General features: G+C 40.0%; 1 pseudogene; it reads left to right on the forward strand.

Annotated features, from left to right (window-relative positions):
* The first annotated feature begins 14,460 nt into the window (after positions 1 to 14,460).
* On the forward strand, positions 14,461 to 17,394 carry LOC120585440 (leucine-rich repeat-containing protein 31-like; annotated as a pseudogene).
* Positions 17,395 to 18,776: the final 1,382 nt, after the last annotated feature.

An 18,776-nucleotide genomic window follows, 5' to 3' on the forward strand; every position in this document is an offset into this window, starting at 1 on the left:
GGTGTTGTAATATTGAGTAGGAAGAAAAAGGACACATTTGTAAATAAGAGTGGTGTGTTTATAACGAAGGAAAAATTAAGTACTTGCAAAAAATTTTTGAAATCAGAAATCCTGTATTTGGGTGTATCCTGGTTCTTCTACTGTTTAGTTACATCTTTTTCCAGGTACTCAATTCTTGTGATTTACTTAAAAAGACCAGCCAGCCTACAACATCATAAGAAGACCAGATAAGATAAAATGCATAAAGTAGTTTTGTCAATTATAGAGGGCATGGGGATATTATATGACATTATTGAACAGAGTACCAGGTGAGGGGCTGCTTACATCTTGTGAGCTTTATTTATAAACACTCACTGGTGATGTTGAAGTGTTTATTGTGGCAAGAAGTACACCTATAAATTGCCCATTTTTTTGACTTTTAATTATCACAAGAAAATGAAAAATGGTTGAAAGATTAGAGTCCGCATTTTTCAAATAGATTTTTTGGTGATTGTCGAAATTCCTTCTATTCCTTCTTATCACTGTAGAAGTTTTAGAAACTACTGAGTTTGAAATTCCTATCCAAACAAACTAACCTTTAATACAGTCACATTTAATACATTTAATGTGTTAATACATTTAACAGTATAGTTCTATACGTTAAGTTATAGAGATAAACTCAGGTTTCCAAAGAAATCTTCCTTAACTAAAGAGTAAATACTCTGACTTTCCAACTTTTACAAACTGGGTCAAAATTAAATTTCAAGAGTAAGATGCTTCTTTAACGTTTCCTTAAATGAACTGTTGACAACTTTTTGGAACATTTCAGTTTTAAATTTGGCTTTCCTCACAATACGGTTTCTTCTGTACAGATTGTTAAAACCTAGTCACCACACAACCATAGATCCAGAATCTTCATTTTTGTTCCAGAATGTCACTGGATGGGATTTTGCCCTTGAAAACTGCATAAAATTTACAGTAGAATATTTGTAAAAACAAGATGCCGAAATAGATCTACTCTGATTCCTGGGTAAAGAGGAAAGAAGGGCGAGGAGCTTCAGCTTCTGTTTACCGTGGCATTAACTCAAGATAAGCCTTAAAATTGCTTTTTGGTGCACAAACAGTGTGGTTTCTCCATCAAAAGGGTATTTGTTATAAAAGGGATTTATTCTGTAAGATATTGGGTACAGTCATTATTTAATTAGAGCTGCCACACTAGGCCAACATGAGGTCAAAATCATGTCTTTTTATGATGCTCTCTTTTTTTTTTTGACCGTAACAGTAACGACAAGTGCAACAGAACCAGTTTCTTTCCCAGAGGATTCTCTCAGGTTAACTGCATCACGAAAAAATTAACCGTAAACCGAAGCCCCGATTTTCCTCTTTTAATGTCTTGAAAACTTCTTTAAACGCCACAGTGTGGTACCAAAGTGGGGTTGTGTTGTTATTTTTGTTGTTTTTTTCATCGTCATCTGGCGGTTGACGAATGAATGAACACGTGAATGTATGTGAATGAGCTTTTACATGAGACCTGCTTTTATTTTCTCATGGCCTGCCAGATGGGCAGGCAGCAAAGTCCAGTGGCAATCAAATGCAAATTTTATGCCACTTCAGCGCTTATTCCTGAGAATTATGGCAAAATATCAGGAACACATTGACGATGTGTGAGAATTTTTACCACTTAGTCTTAATAATGAAACAGTAACAGTATATTTGAGATATTGAATCAATCTTTTTTTCCACTACAGATTCTGGTTTTCCATGTCTCCCTATTGATTTGATTAATTCTTTATGTCACAGAGGTAAGGTGAACAGAGACAAAATAAAGTGCTTATTCCTAAACTTTGAGTCTCATACTTTTAAAATATACTTTCATAGAGAAATGAAAGTTTTGACCATTAGGCTTTGTTGAAAGAAAAATTATTTTTTAAAAAATGAGAGGAAAGGCGAGAGAGAGAAAGAGAGAGAGAGAAAGAGAGAAAGAGAGAGAGAGAGAGAGATTGAGATAGAGATTAAAGGAAGGAGAAAGAAAGAGAAAAACATTTTTTCAGTTCACAAACTTTTCCATTGCAAAGGTAGAGCAAAGCTTGAGAGTCTGAGCATAGGGTTTTCCTATAAAACCATAGAAGAGAGGATGGAATAATCTAAGAAAAGTTCTTGCAGTTCAAAGGGACAAGAACAATTCCTTGGTCTTGGGGTGAGGTAGGAGGACTTGGAGGAGATGACATCAGGTTGCATAAACAACTTTCCCTTCTTTCAACCACTCAACCCTGAAAGAGGAGATAGGACTTTCCGGAAGGTGATGGAGAAGCTGAACGTAGGGACATTCTTTGTGCTTGGCTTCCTGTTTGGAAAGCTGAGAGGAGACTGCATCACAGGCTCCTCACGACATCATGATTCAGCAAAGCAGTGACAGAGATTTCAAGTCACTGAGCAGTGCGGGCCAGTTCCCCACAGTCTGTGTGGCACATAGTAGAGATTCCCCAGGGCTTAACTAGGGGGCACAGAGAGGATGAGAAGCCTGGTGGACCAGGGTCCTCGGTGACACTATCGCAGGATACCCAGGGACACGAAAGCACCAAAGACACCGCCGTGGACTGAGAAAACAGTAGTCCGGCCAAAAAACTTTCCTCCGCAACCACGAGGATAGGTACCCTTTGTTCTGCATTGTATCATAACCTTTTGATAAAGAAAAGGGAGAGCGAAGACCGTTCTAGATGCGAAGAAATTTGAAATGGCCATGTAAACGTCACTAACAGCGGGAATAAATATGGGCGTACCAAGATTAAGATTTTCTTTGGTTTTGCTCTTCCTCATCTCAATCAATGAGAAAGGGTGTTTGATAGCGAGGTGAGATGGGATATGGAAATTGAATCATACCACATTTTAATGTAAATTCTACCCCTGCCAAAGTGGCAGCCCCCAGACATTCCTTGGCACCCCCAAGCTCTGCGTCCGTTCTTTGCTGTGGGACTGTAGCAAGGTAGTATTAACGGTCCCAGGCAAACAGTCACAGTTTTGGAGGGACAAGGCAACTTGTCTGTTCCGAGTAAAATCTCATAACTCTGAGCATGCACAACTCTGCTCTCTCACAGGAAGGAGGGTAAAGGTCAGTCATGCTAAGTCATTTCAGTATCGTTGGTTACAACGTTAAACACAGTTTTATAAAAATGTAAAGATATACCCAAAACCATAAGCAAAACTAATGAAAATGTTTTGGGAATAGTTCAGAAAAATTCTATCAAATGAATGTTATTTTTGGAAAATAAAGATGTGATAAATTAATGTATATCATAAAACACTTTTTAAGAATTGATTGTGTTAAATACTAATTCTTGACAGAGTTGCATTACCCTTCTTTTAATTATTTTTATGTTGGCATAAAACTAATTATTTTTAGGACAATTGTGTTCCAGAGCAAAATATGCTGATAAGATTTAATCATTTAAAAATGTTTTAGACTTTCTTTTATTTTGCCATTTTTTTTCTATAAATGTACTGACGAAATAAAAGCAAAGTGAAATTTTCAGCATTTGAATAAATATAATTTTATGAGTAATTTAAAGGAATAAACCTCTTATTTTTTATTGCCCTTTTACAGTAATTTTTCTGTTCTTTTTCCAATCCCACGTTTGAATTAGGCTTTAATTTACTTCGCAAGATGGAGAAATGCGTATCTTTTAGATCTCAAGATACTAACCTGTAAAATTAAGACTTTAGTCTAGAAGATAGCTAAATATTTAAATATTTAAAGTTCTGCTATTTGGAATTCATCATATTTGAATTCTTTAAAATTCATCATATGTGTCTTGAATTCTTATACTAAAATCAGAAGAAATAATCATACACACATCACTGCATTTATATCCATTATATCATCACATTTCAGTTATTTCAAAACTCCCTAAAAGTTATGTAAGGAGTTGCTTAAATCTTTACTTCTGTAGGGGAGGGGGGGAAACCCCAAAACTAATATTCAAAATATTCAAGAAAAGGCCCATATAGCCATCTGGTGGCTATTTAGGGAAATACATCTGAATCTTATCAATATTATTTGAACATTGGTATATTAGAGAAATAATTCTTATACTAAGTTAATATTTGTATGACTCTAAAGATTATCTAAAATGTTTTTATTCCTTCTGAATTTAGATTTGCTTTTATGTTTTTCTTTAAAGTATAAAGCTTTTCCCATTCTGATGCTAGTAAATATATCATTTCCCTTTGCTATTTATTGTAAATCATGTTTTCATTACATTTTCTAGATAACAGCTTTTCTAAAATATCAGCCCCACGTAGAGTAAGCACTTAAAGTTGGATAATTATGGGTGATCTTTGTATAAATACCCATATATATTATTCATACATATATAGGACATTTTAACCAATATACATATTTAACTAATATATATATAATATGTATACTGTATATAAAATTATATATATTATTAAATGCCAGGCTTTGTAATCATATGAAAAGCACAGCCCAAGTTTTATAATAACAAAAAGTATCTGATTAATAATACATAAGCATATGCTAACATTGTTAAACTTCACTAACATATAAAAAAATTAGAGAAAAATCATATAGTTTTAAAGGGTTTCTTTTCAATGTAGCTGTTTCTAAGCAGTAATATAAAAACAAGTTTATAATCTGATATGACCATGATGGAAGGAAAAATGTCATAGATACTCTTAGTGAGGTTTCGTAGGCAGAGACAAAATCAATGTGTAAATTTGCAAGAGGATTGTTTTTGCTACATGTCTATATAAAAAAAAAAAAGAAAGAAAGAAATATAAATTAAAAGCTATGAAAAATAGTCCCTGTGGTATATTTTTCCCAAAAGGCGACAATATTCTTACGTTCATATAGAGAAATGTAAGCATTTTTCAGAAGGCAAATATGTGAGGTTAGCAGTGCGTTCGTATAACACGATGCTGTTATCGGTAACAGAGCGTTTTGCTAGGCTTTTGTGGCATCATTGCATATGAGATTTGACTTAACGTTCGCTTAAGTACTGAGGCTTGTCTACACATATTACCCAGGTGAAGAGCCTGCTTAGAATTGATTTTTAAATGTGTAATATTTTCATCCTGTACGAGTTCATTGCCAATTTTATGAACAGTGAATTTTTCAGTCAATAAAGCTTATAGAAGCAATATACAAAGTTTTTGTTAGGTGAGGATGTCGTTTCCGAAGATAGTCAATCTGATAACCAAGGAAAACATTAAAACAATAGACACTTATTTTTCAACTTCAGCATTTCGGTCTAGAAATGTTAATGCAAATAAGTTCTCATTAAAACTCAGGACTTTTAAAATCATTCTGGTAGAAGTAACAGAGCTAAAATGATCAAGACTGGTTTCCTCAATTCCTGACTTCTAAGTGAAAATTTGTTCCCTGAAAGTTGAGAAAAATATGGAAACATTATTTTTTAAGGACTATATTTTTACGGCAGTTGATAAAACGCTCACGATAAAATCCGTGAGAGGAAGGCACAGAGATTTCCTGTGTACCCCTTGCCCACACACGTGCATCTCTTCCCCACGATCAGCACCCACCACCCCAGAGCGTGACGTTCGTCGTAATTGACCTACCTGCACTGCCGCGTCATGATCACCCCAAGTCTGTAGTTTATGTTAGGGTTCGCTCCTGGCGTTGTACATTCTGTGAGTTCCAACAAGTGTGTGATGACGTGTATCCATCGTTACAGTATCATACTGAGTATTTTCACTGCCCTTAAAGTCTTCTGTGCTTTACATATTCACCCCTCACCTCCCCACCCTCACCACTGGCAACCACTGATCTGACTGTCTCCGATTTTGTCTCTTCTGGAATGGTTGGAATCATATCGTATCAGGCTGGCTTCTTGCACTCAATTGTTCATGGCTTGATAGTTCATTGCTTTTTAGAGCTGAATACTGTTCTATTGTCTGAATGTATAACAGTTTATTAATTCTCCAACTGAAGGGCATCTTGGTTGCTTCCAAATTTAGACAATTATGAATAAAGCTGCTGTAAACATAAGTTTTCAGCTTCTTTGGAAGTTGCGATTGCTGGATCCCATGTAAGAGTATGGTTAATTTTGTGAGAAACTGTCCAACTGCCTTCCAAAGTGGACGCACCATTTTTCATTCCCATCAGCAGCAAACGAATGTTTCCTTTGCGCCACATCCGTGTTGACATTTGATGTTGTCAGTTTGATTTTGGCCGTTCTAATAGGTATGTCGTAGTATCTCATTGTTGTTTTAATTTGCGTTTCCCCGATGACATGACGTGGAGCATTTTATCATGTGCATATATGCCATCTGTACATCTTCCTTGGTGATGTGTCCATTAAGGTGTCTGGCCCATTTTTTAATTGGGTGTTTGATTTCTTATTGTTGAGTTCTAAGGATTCTTTGTATTTTTTCGATAATAGTCCTTTATCAAATGTGTCTTTTGCAAATATTTTCTCACATCTGCAGCTCATCTTCTCATTCTCTTGAACGTGTCTTTTACACAGCAGAAGTTTTTAATTTCAGTGAAGTCCAGCCACTCTGTGTGTGTGTGTGTGTGTGTGTGTGTGTGTGTGTGTGTGTGTGTGTGTGTGTGTGTGTGTCGGGGGGTGGGGTGGGGTAAAATTCAGGTTTGCATTGGGAGGAGGCAGGGGAGAATTGTCAGAGCAACTTGTTTCAATTCTATTTCATGTCTCCAGTCCACCCTGTAGTCTAAGGCCTAAATGATTACTTTTTATTCTCTTCCTGTGGCCGACCTTTTCTCTGTCCACCCCTCTTCCCAGTAATGGGAGCTGACACCATGGTTCTCTGCTCATGTTGGGGCTTATTCTGTCTGGAATTCATTGAGCCTTCCTCATGGCCACTGTGCCTTGCCTGTGGCTTAGAAAATCGTGATTTTTATTTTGTTAGTGTTTTTTGTTGTTACCGTGGAAGCAAGAGTCACATTCGCTCTACGCCCTAAGAAGAATGCCATTTATCTGCATCTGTAATAGACATAACATAATGTTGATTCAATCAAGGAAGTGAAGTGCAGTAAAACAATGGAGAGAATTCAATTTATCGAAAGTTTAAAAAGATTAATATGTTTAACTCAATGGATAATGCCAAGTGTGAGTGCCTATTTTTCCGTCTTTGTACAAATCCTTCACTCTCAATTAATGCAGCTTTAGCATAAGTATTGATAATTGTTAGGGCAAGTTCTCCATTCTTTTTCTTCTTCAAGAATGGTATGGTTTTTCTTGGCTTCTTGCCTCTTTCTGAAAAACACCCATTCCTTCAACTTAATTGATGTCAATTGTATCTTAAGAGGAACTTATATAATCACATTAATTTATACCATAGTACAATGATTAATATAACCTTCTAAAAGCCTGACTATTTTTAAAAGACTTATTATCCCAAATTAGACTCAAATTAATGGATTTCCAGGTAATATGACAAAATGAACGAACACTTCTTAGTCAAAGATTATGTGTATAGTTGAAATGTGTGTGTGTGTGTGTATTTCAGATAGTCTTTCTATCTCAACATCTTTGGTTATGCATTTACATATAAGAGAGAATTTTTTCTTTCCTCTTTACCAATAAGAACTTTTCTCCCATTCAGAATCCTGATTAAGATTTAGTGCTCCACGATTCCTCCTTTTATCACTCGATCTAACACATATCTATCATTTCTATGAACACTTATTGACTTTTAATTATATAATTTTGTTACGTATGTTATCTTGTTCTGTAACTCTCACATATCTTGAATCCTGTATTAGGAAATTTTCAGGTGCAAGTAATAGAAATCCAACTGAGAATAACCAAACTGTAGAAAGACAGGACTGGGGTGTATTTCAGTAACAGAAGCTGGAGTCTGGAATTCAAACAGCATTAACACTCTCTCTTAATTTTTCTCTCCAGCACTCTCTGTGTATCCACCGCCATCACTAGTATAGACTTCTATTTTTGTATTTGTGACTCAGGTACCTATATGTAGTGGGGAACTTGTCTGGATTTATATCTTAACAGCTTATGATCCTGGAGGAAAGAGCTGTTTCAACTGCAATATATAAATTCAAGGAAGGAAGGACTCTCTGATTGTTCCGGTTTGGGTCCCATCTCCACCTCTTGGACATTATGGCCAAGAGGGTACAAGAGCCTCAGATGTGCTCCTCTCTTTGGCTGGAGAACGAGATAGACAGGCGCTGAATACTTGGATTGGCAAGCCATCTTCCCCTATCAGAACCCTCAGGGTTCTGGGAAGTAGGCCCCAAATGTGTGTGGGGGGGAGTTGGAGGTGAGAATGTTCTGATATCACCCAGAAAAGATGAACTCTGGGCACGATGATGTAAAACTATTGAATCGAAACAATTTATATCAATTAGTGACAGAGAAGAGGAAAATACATTTATGTCGGTGCTTGAGCCGGAATTACTTTTCTTTCCTCCGTCTCCCCTAAACTTCAGCATAACTCCGGGCGTCAGTTGTGCGCCTCCCTTTCGGTCTTGACGATCTGTGGGGTATCCGTCTCCCCTTTCACCGGTCCTACTCTGCTTATTTGTTTTTGTACCGCCACAAAGCAGAAATGTGATCATTCCTTTGAAATCACAGAATAATGGAATGTTTATTTCCTTAATCAGTGCTTATAAATATGTCTAGGCTGTCTCAGTTAGGTTCTAGATTTTTCCACCGAAAGTGATATGCCTTCTACTTCTCTTTAAATCTATATAGTACTTACTGATCCTACTTCTGAACAGCACACTCTTTTAGCTAATGTTTGTGGCCAGTAAAGACTCAGAAAGGGGGCTTAAGAACTTCCAGCAGGACAGATCTTGTTAATGCTTTGAAGGTAGTTTATGAAAAAGGCATAATGTCTGCTAAATATGCATTCTTATGTGTCCTGTTATAGATGTCAGGTCTCTACCATCTTCCTTGATGTCTGGAAAGATGAAGGTTAATGTCTGAGCCCTGGGCCCTCAACAGACGGGTGACTCTATGCCACTAGAAGTGTATAATTCGCGGAGAGGAAAGAATGGGTACTCTGCTCGCTTCCGCAGAGATATCTTGAAGATAATCAGGGGGCCAGATATTTCTCTTCTTACACCATTCAGGCTGGAACAGTTTAGATCCTCTTAGAGTTTATCTTAAATTCTTTGGAGAAAATGGCAGGATATAATTATATCCTCTGTACTCACCCACTGGGCCTGCATCTGTAAATTGAACCAATTGCAGATTGAAATAGTCAAAAAGAAAAAAAAAAAATTTTTCATACAATTTATGGGATCGATGTAGAGCTTTGAAGGTTTTATTTGTTCTGAAGTGAAACATTTGATGTTAAGAATGCTACCGTGAATTCAATGAAGGTCAGAATTGAAGATCTTTTTGTTCATATTGCTGTTTCAAAATAGTATATTTTTATGAGACTCAGCATCATGGTAAAACAAGGTAATTCCTAAATTAGAAACCTATGGACCAGAGATATACCTGGAGTTAGTTGTCATACAGCGTAATTCATAATTGCATCTGTTGCCACAAACACTAGCTTAAAACAACACACATTTATTTTCTTATAGTTCAGCAGGTCAGAAGGCTCACACAGTCTCACTGGGCTAAAATCAAGGGGCACCAGGGCTGTGTTCCTTTCCAGCTTCTCGAGGCTGCCGACATTCTTGGCTTTTGTCCCTCTTCATCAATCAGTGACGTAGAATCTCCTTGACCGTGCTCCTTTCGCCACCTCTCTGACCACAACTAGAAAAGTTTATCCACTTTTAGGACCCATGACTTTCTACGGAGTCAGAATCCGGGATTATCTCCCCATTTCAAGGTCCCGAACTTAATCCGATCAGCCAAATTCTTTTTTGCTAAACCATGATATCCTACCAACCCTTCAAAGAAAAGCTTCCATAAAGACTTAAAAAGAAAAGTTTAAGAGCTGGGAGAACATATCGGAGAAAGACTTCCCTGAAGGAGCCTGAGCTGATAGCCGAAGGATGAGTAGAAGTCAGATACGCTGAGATGGTTGAGCATGTGGGCTGCGGACCATGGTGCTTTCGAGAAGCAGAAAGGCCAGTGTAAAGGAGGTGTAATGAACAAGAGGAGGCGCCTCAGAATCTAATACCAACAGAAGAAGCAGGGACCTGGTCAGGCAGGTTTTTAAGATTCTTTCTTTATTTTTTAAATCTTAAGTGCACTAAGAAGTCATTTAAGGATTTTAAGCTCGGGAAAAGTGTCATCAAATTTGGGTTTTTGTAAGATGACTCTGACTTCACTGTGGAAAATGGGCGGGAAGGGGCAAAGTGGATACAAGTTACTAAAAATAGTGGACACAAGATGCCTTGGGCTTGTGGTCTACTCTCAGAGATCTCAAGATCACCTTGATAAATTTCAGACCTTCTCACACAAACCTGTTTTTCTTTAGCATCCTTCATGTGAGTAAATAACCATCTAGTTCTATAAGCCAAAACCTGGCGTCACCCATGACCTTCCCTCACCTCACTTCCCAATATCCCGTCCCATCAGTTTGCCTCCTAAATAGCTCTCGAAGCTGTACCCATCTTTCCATCTCCACTGCCGGCACTGAGTAAAGACTACTCTCATTTCTTGCCTAAAATCTTGAAGTAGCCTTTTAACTGATCTGCCACATAGATTCTCATCCTCTCTGTAAACTATAATGCAACTGGCATAATTTGTCAAAAGCACAAATTTTATTCAAGTCCTTTGACATTCCCCACCTCTCCCTGTTCACATTTGCACACACACACACACACACACGTGTACAGGCACACATTTGTACACTTAGAAACCATGGGTGTGCTGAGCAGCCCCTTACAATAAGGCCTTTTCACATGCCAGTTTCCTAGTCTGTCTGCCCAGACTGTTGTTCTCTGTGCCTGGTGACTCGAATTCTCCTTCGTCTCACAGATAAAAGAGTATTCCTCAGGGAAGCACTGTCTAACACCTCCGTCTCCCTACTGTGATACTATGAAACACAGTGTGAGCACCAGGCCCCGAATCCAGGCGAATCTGATTTTCGAGCCCCTGCTTTTAATCAGTAAGTTGCCCACCATTCTCCAACTTGTTTCCTCGCCCACCGTCTATCTTTCAAGAAAGGCTACACCATTGAATATATAGTTTTCAATGTTATTTTCAGCAAGAACACAAACCTAAAGAGCAGAAACCTGACCAAGTTAAATGTCTGAAAGAGTTTTCTGTGAAAGTAATTTAACACTTTGTAGTTTTTGTTTATATCCCAAGTAGACTCTTAATAAATGAGAACCCATAAGGATTCCAAAAGTCGTGCTTTAGGGACAGACACACCAAGTGTATTCGTGAGCAAAAGTCCTGTCTGGAAGGGGGACAAGTGACCCAGGGACAATGGGAGGGCTTTCACGGCCACTAACCTTCCTGGGGAAAATCACAAACGCAATGGGTAGCTTTGCAAGTCATCTTAGCAAGTAAAAGAATAAGTAAGACATCTTCTGTGCTTGGAGAAAAGAGGTGAGATGTACTAATGAGGCGGCTTAGAGAGGCTCTTGCTTTTTCGCTGTTTGTGCCCTGCGAGATGAGAAGGGCTTCCGTCTCCAAGGCTGTCACTCCATCACCCTTCGCAGTACTGAATTCACTTAATTTTTTTTTTCACTTTAACAGCTAAGGATGTTATCACTTATGCTGAGGTCACCGAGAGGGTAATGCTACTCTTAGTGACGCTAATGAAAAGGTACAGTAGTGACATGAGTTAATTGCATGGTTACCACACAATTACCAATTTATGCTCTAGCGATGTTCACAGAGAAACGAAGAGATATCTGTACTGAATAGTGCCTGATACAAGGACAGTGCTTGGTAGGATGTGACGCTTCCATGAACAGGTTTACTCATATAAATAAAGAGGATTAAGAAAATGTATGCTTTCCCACATTTATTGGTTTAGTGCTATTTAAAAATGGACCTAATAACAATGATACTGCTTTTAACTCTTTCCCCCTTAATCATTTATGTTCCCAATACCTGGTTGCTAGAGTTTTTTTAAAAATTAATGTTCAGCTATAAAAAGAGCTGTTATACTTTACTCCTGAATACAAGCTGAAATCTGACTTTGTCCTTCGTTAAGTGAAGTATCATATGATCACAAGAATTACACAGGGGAGAAGGAGATTAGGCCACATTATGGGACTCAGCTCCCATAACAGAAAAAATTCTATTACAAAGTTTTTGTTGGATGAATATAAATCTCTTTTCCTAGTATCTGATTAGTTCTTTACTTCCACTTAATTTTCAGGATCTCCCTGGAAAAACAAAAAGGCCAATATCTTTGTACTTTTTGAATCAACTTCATTGATGTATAATTGACAATAATTTATTTGAGGGGTACAGTTCGACAGAAATACACCAGTTTTAAAACATGGCTTATTTGGTGGCTCTGAAGGGTGGCTCCAGATAAATCTAGGAATTGATCGCTTCTGTAGAGTCATCCATGATCTCTCTCAACTCACACCTCAGTGATTTCACGTGAACACCAAGGAGCCCGTCATAACTCACCTATCGCCCTCACAGATACAGAGTGAATATAAGAGCGACCTCTGCCCAAAAAACTTCATGCTGAACAGTTGTCAGTTATACCCAAATATAACCTACACGCGTTTGCTGATAATGACAGTGAGCAGAGTGAGAAGAATTCTTGGCCTTGTTCAATCAAAAATATGCGTTAAGTACAAGTCACTTGTTGAGAGCAGAGACACAGTAGTGATAGCGTGGACGCAGTCCCTAACGCCTTTCTTAACATTTTTATTAGCTATTTAATACGGCGTGCTGAATTAACTCACACTTAAACTAACCGGAGTAGATTCTGTTCTCCGAATGCTGACATAGCTATTAACGCTTTCTTTTTTATTTGCATGGTCCCAAAGTATTGTCTTTCACTGAATATGCCTTGACTGCTGACTCAGTATATCGTCCACTCTTTAGAGCACATATGGGAATGTTTCCCATTTCCATTGATGAGAAAAGCAATTCTCCAGTTGTTTAGAAGCTGAATAGATGAGCCATTGTGCAGAAAGTGACCTCTGTTATGCTTGTCTTTAAACCGTTTCATGCTCATAGTTACATAGGCTGCAAAGAATATTAGAGTTAATACTGGTACAGGTCAGAGTTGTTTAGATCAGGTTCTCAAAGTGCGGTCAGCGGAGCAGCAGCGTCGGCATCACCTGGGAACTTCGTGGAAATGCACATTCTCGGGTACCACCCCAGACCTGCTGAGTAGGAAGCTCAAAGCGCGAGGCCCCCAATCTGGTTTAACAAATCTTCCAGGTAATCCTTATGCACAGTTTGTTCAAAAAACTCTAGGCTGAATTATGCTCAGATGATAAACTTCTTAGGACTTAAAGCAGAGTTTATTTCTTGTCCACTCAGGATACTTTTTGCGTGTCACCAGCTGCTCGCTTCGGAACCCAGGCTGAAGGAACACTGCTGCCACTATTTTAGAGGGGAAAATATATATATATATGGCAATTAAATGTCCTGGCCTAGAAATACACAGGTCCCTTCCACGGATTATCTCTACTTCCTCTGCCAGCCAGGATGATGTCCTGCTCACCTGCCAGGCACCGAGTGAGCTAGTAGTTAGGAAATATTTTAATAAGTCTCCTAAATTTTTCTATTCCTCTTCACTTCTACATGTAAATCGGTTTTAAAAAATCATCTTTTTTTTTGTCTTATCTTGTCAAATATAGCCAAGAGCAAAATGTTGTTTGTAACAGCTGCTTTCTGAATGTGTTTCCTGGTACTCAGGGTAGCTCGGTATGGAATCTGACTGCCAAGCGACTATAACCAACAGCTTACCAAATGCTTCCCTGACGCCTTTCACTGGGGACGTGTTTCTGTCTGCTGTCTGCACCCTGCCCTGGGGACAGTAGCCTGCCAAGGACTCTCTCTCCCATTGTTCCGATCCCATGGGGCCCAGAAATGCAAGTCCCTCCAGCCACCAGGTGCTCAAACTGCATCCTCTGTATGGACTGTGAGCACCCGCTGGCTTCAGCAGAGCCTTAGGGGAGCAGAGGACTGGGGTGCACCTGCCAGTGATAGCAAGGTAGATGGCGAGAGTAAGCAAAAAACGGTGCCCACCTGCGCCTCCATTCCTAGAGAGCGTCCCAGCAGCCCCCTGTGTGGCCTGAAGAACCTAGAAAAAGAACAAAATGCCAAGTTAGCAAGGGGAAGGAAATCCTAAAGATCAGAGTGGAAATAAATGAAATAGAGATTAAAAGACAACTGAAAAGATCAGTGAAACTAAGAGCTGTTTTTTTTGGAAAGATAAACAAATTGGCAAACCTTTCGCTAGACCCACTAAGGAAAAAGAGAGAGGGCTCAAATAAATAAAATCAGAAATGAAAGAGAAGTTACAAGTAATACCTGAGAAATACAAAGGATCATAAGAGAGTATTATGAACAATTATATGCCAGCAAATTTGACAACCTAGAAGAAATAGATACGTTTCTAGAAATGTCCAGCCTTCCAAGACGGAAACATGAGGAAATAGAAAATCCGAGCACACCAGTTAATGGTGAGCAGATTGAAACCTCACAACGAATAAAAGCCCAAGACGAGACGGCTTCACAGGTGAAATCTACTCAACATTCAAAGATTTAATATCTGTCCTCCTCAAATTCTTCCAAAATATTAAAGAGGAAGTAATGCTTTCAGACTCATTTTAGAAAGCCAACATTCCCCTGATGCCAAAACCAAGCCAGGACACACCAAAAAAGGAAAGTTACAGGCCAGTATCCCCGACAAACACAGTTACACAAATCCTCAGCAGCACAATAGCAAACCAAGTTCAACAGCACATTAAAAGCATCATACGCCGCGGTCAAGTGGGATTCCGGGGGTGCAATGGGGGTCCAGCACCTGCAAATCAGTCAGCACGATACACCGCATTAACAAAGTGAAGGATAAAAATCAGATGATCATATCAATAGATACAGAAAAAAGCATTTGAAAAGATATGACATTCAATGATTATAAAAACTCTCAATAAAATGGGTATCGAAGGAAAGCACCTCTATATAATAAAGTCCGTATATGACTGACTCAAAGATAACATCACACTCAGTGGTGAAAAACCAAAAGCTTTTCCTCCAAAATGCCCCCGCTCCTGCCACTTTTATTCAAGATAGTGTGGGCCGTCCTAGCCAGAGCAATGAGGTAGACAAAAGGCTATCACATTGGAAAGGAAGAGTAAAATGGTCTCTATTTGTAGACAACATGATTTTATGTTTGGAAAATCCTAAAAGCTTCACTAAAAACTGTTAGAAATAAAAAGTGAATATAATAAAGTTGCAGGATGCAAAATCAATATGCAAAACACTGTTGCATTTCTACACGCGAACAATGAACTATCAGAAAGACAAATTAAGAAAACGATCCTATTTAGAATTGCACCAAAAATAATTAAATACCTCAGAAAACATTTAACCGAGTAGTTGAAAGACATATTCACTGAAAACTACAAGACATCGTTGAAAGAAATTGAAGAAGACACGAATAAATGGAAAGATAATCCATGCGCATGGATTAGAAGAATTAGTATTGTTAAAATATTCATACGACCCAAAGATATTTATAGATTTAATGCAATCTCTAGCAAGATTCCAATGGCTTTTTTCAGAGAAATAGAACAAAAAGCTCTAAAATTTGTATGGAACTACAGAAGAACGCGAAAAGCCAAAGCCATCTTGAGAAAGAAGAATAAAGTTGAAGGCCTCATGCTTCCTGATTTCAAAGTAGCTTACCCAGCTAAAGGAATCATAAAAATGATGATATTGGCCTAAAAACCAACACACAGATCAAGGGGATAGAATAGAGGGCCCGGAACTAAACCCATGAACACATGGTTAATTAATTTATGTCACTGGAGGGAAGAAAATACGGGGGAGAAAAGACAGTCTTTTCAATAAATGTTGTTGGGGAAACTGGACGGCCACATGCAAAAGAATGAAATTAGGCTCCTGTCTTACAACGTGCATAAAAATCAAAGACTCGAATGTAAGACCCGAAATCATAAAACTAGAAGAAAACGTAGGTGGGAAGGGCCTTGACTCTCTTGGTGATAATTTTGGGATCTGACTCCAAAGAAAAGGGCGACAAAAGCAAAAATAAACAAGGAGGGCTACATCCAACCAGTAAGCTTTTGCACAGCGAAGGAAGCCATCAGCGAGATGAAAAGGCCACCTTCCGAATAGAAGGTGTTTGCAGCGCCCCCCCTTCTTCACCTGTTTGGTTAGGAGTTAAATCCCTGTCCTCTCTGCCCCTTCCCAGCAGTTAGTCACCGTCACGTCTGTGTGTCCTTCCAGCAGCGCTCACCCTAAACGCTAACGAGGCCACCTCTTCGTCCGTGAACACACACCTCTGTCTGCACGCTGAGAAGCCCAGCTCAGGCTGTCACTGAAAAGCCACTGAACTCCTCAGGCTCGTTTGTGAGGAAAGGGTCATTGGAGTACTCCGTGTCAAGCACCTGGAGGCAGAAACAGAGCCAGCCTCTCGTTTCATAAATGGAGCTGGGGTCCAGAATACAGAAAAATGAGCAGTTCCTGCAGAAGCCGGGCAGAAAGACTGCCAGCAAGTGTCCAGATCTGAATAACCTCAGATTAACAACTGCGGACATCAAGGAAATGGTTGCTTTGCTGCCGTATAGCTCCAGGACCTGGAAAAACTGGATGGTTCCTGGAGTGATTTCATGGCTGGAACCCTCCATTCACTCACCCAGCGGATGCATCTTGTCAGCGAGCTGAACATCCCGAGGCTGGGTAGTTGCAGCTTGCCTTCGATGATGCTGGAGCGCTGGGTCCTTCCTCCCAGGTAAAGCAGCGCCTGAACTTGAAGAGCTGAAATTGTCCCGGAACAGTGACGTGGGTGGGAGGAAACGTGCCTCTGTTCCTCCAGAAGTTCCGAGAAGCAAGCAGGAGCCAACTCTTGTGGTTGTGGATGGCGCCCTCACATCAGAAGATGGGGTGTTTGTGGTCAGTTGCTAAGTATGCCACAAAATCTTGAAGTACTTGATCTTTGCATTAACAGAAACATTGGTGACAGTCTAAACAGTATCACTCGGGGATTAGAAAGTACCTCAGATCTGCAAGTGCTGGACTTACAATCACGTGCATTATCACGAGAGTCAAACTGTTGGATGCAGGTTTTAGATACCTGCTTGCGATGAGGAAACTAGACCTTGCCTGCAGCAAGGAGCTGGGAGGAGGTTTTGAAGACTCACCCGCTCCGTTGACCACACCGAAGCCTCAGGAAGTCCTGGACCTTAACCAGCGCTCCGTGACAGCACGCAGTGTGGGCTCGCTGACCCAGGTTAGCCCTTCACTCTTGAGTCTTCCAGAACTGGATTTATCCTCCAACAAGATGGTGGGCAGCTCTTCTGAAACCTACTAAGCGGACTCCGACTTTTACCAGCAGTGGAGTTATTACTAATTAACAACTGTGCTTTTGAGAGTGAGACTTCCTGCTCCTGAGCGACAGAGGACAAGGCCCTCCTGGCATCAGTAATACAGACAGGTCATCTGTCCCAGGTGCAGAAGCTCTCCCTGGGCTATAACAGCAGCTGTGATGAGAGATGGGCCATCGTCATGAGGTGTGGTTCTTCCTGTGGATAACTAATATCCAGGCTAACCAAACTGGATATTAGTCTTGGGCCATCGGCTTTTCAGCATTGTGAACAATGGTTTAAACACTCGTTACGTGCTGTGACCAAACTTCCCGAGATCACTGAGGTAGGAATGGAAATGACGGCTGCCCCGGCCTCACAGGAGGAAGAACTGGGGTGCTCTGACCGAGGTCACAGAAGCGGCGTTCGCTTTGACCGTGCTGGATTTCAGGAAGCTGATTTCCCAACACTTCACTAAGCTACAAACCCTTCTCCAAAGGAAGAAAAGAACAGGAATGAGTCCCAGTGTCATCAAAGGAGCATCGCTGTCTGGCCATTTAGTGGGAGGGGTGGGCACTGTGCTCAGGAAAAGAAGCCAGTTCACTACTGTAATTTGGCTGGAGGAGAAGGAAGCTTGGAGTGGCCGTGACAGTCGTTGGCACCAGGGAAGCATTGGGGCATACATTGGGAAGGACCTTGCAGGCCACGTTAAGCCCTTTGCAGCTGAAGAGAAGACACTAAAAGTTTTAAAATAAGTGACCATGGAGACGATTGTCTGTTTCGAAAGCTGTCTCCGAGCAGGGATTTGTAACCTGGAGCATAAATACCTCAGCAGTTCTTAGGTAGCTTGTAGGTGTCCAGAGTCACTCTGACATTACGTATACAGTTCTGTGTGTCGTGCAGTTGCTTGTCTCTTCTGAGAGAGAGACCACATACTAGTCTGCTCGGGGTACTGTGACAGAGTGCCACAGACCGAGTGGCTTAAGGAACAGAAAATGACCTTCTCACAGTTCTGGAGGCTGGAAGTCATGATCAGAGTGTCAGCAAACTTCGTTTCTGGTGAGAGCTCCCTTCCTCGCTTGCTAGACGACCAGATTCTTGCTCTGTTCTCATCAAGAAATGCCATGTGAGAACAGCGTCTCATCCCATAAGGACATTAACCCTTTTGGGTCAGAGCCCCACCCTTGTGACCTCCTTTAATCTTATTTGCTCCTTAGAGGTCCCCTCTCCAAATGCCATCACACTGGGGGTTAAGGGTTCAACATGTGAATTTTGATGGGACACAAATTATCCATAAGAGACCATAATTTTGATCAGATTTTCAAAGTGATTCAAACCTGAGAAAGTTTAACCGTCCTGGATGTGAAAAGTTAATTAAGGATCGGAGCCA

Source organism: Pteropus medius, unplaced genomic scaffold (assembly GCF_902729225.1).
Source record: "Pteropus medius unplaced genomic scaffold, Ma_sr-lr_union100, whole genome shotgun sequence".
Lineage (NCBI taxonomy): Eukaryota > Metazoa > Chordata > Mammalia > Chiroptera > Pteropodidae > Pteropus > Pteropus medius.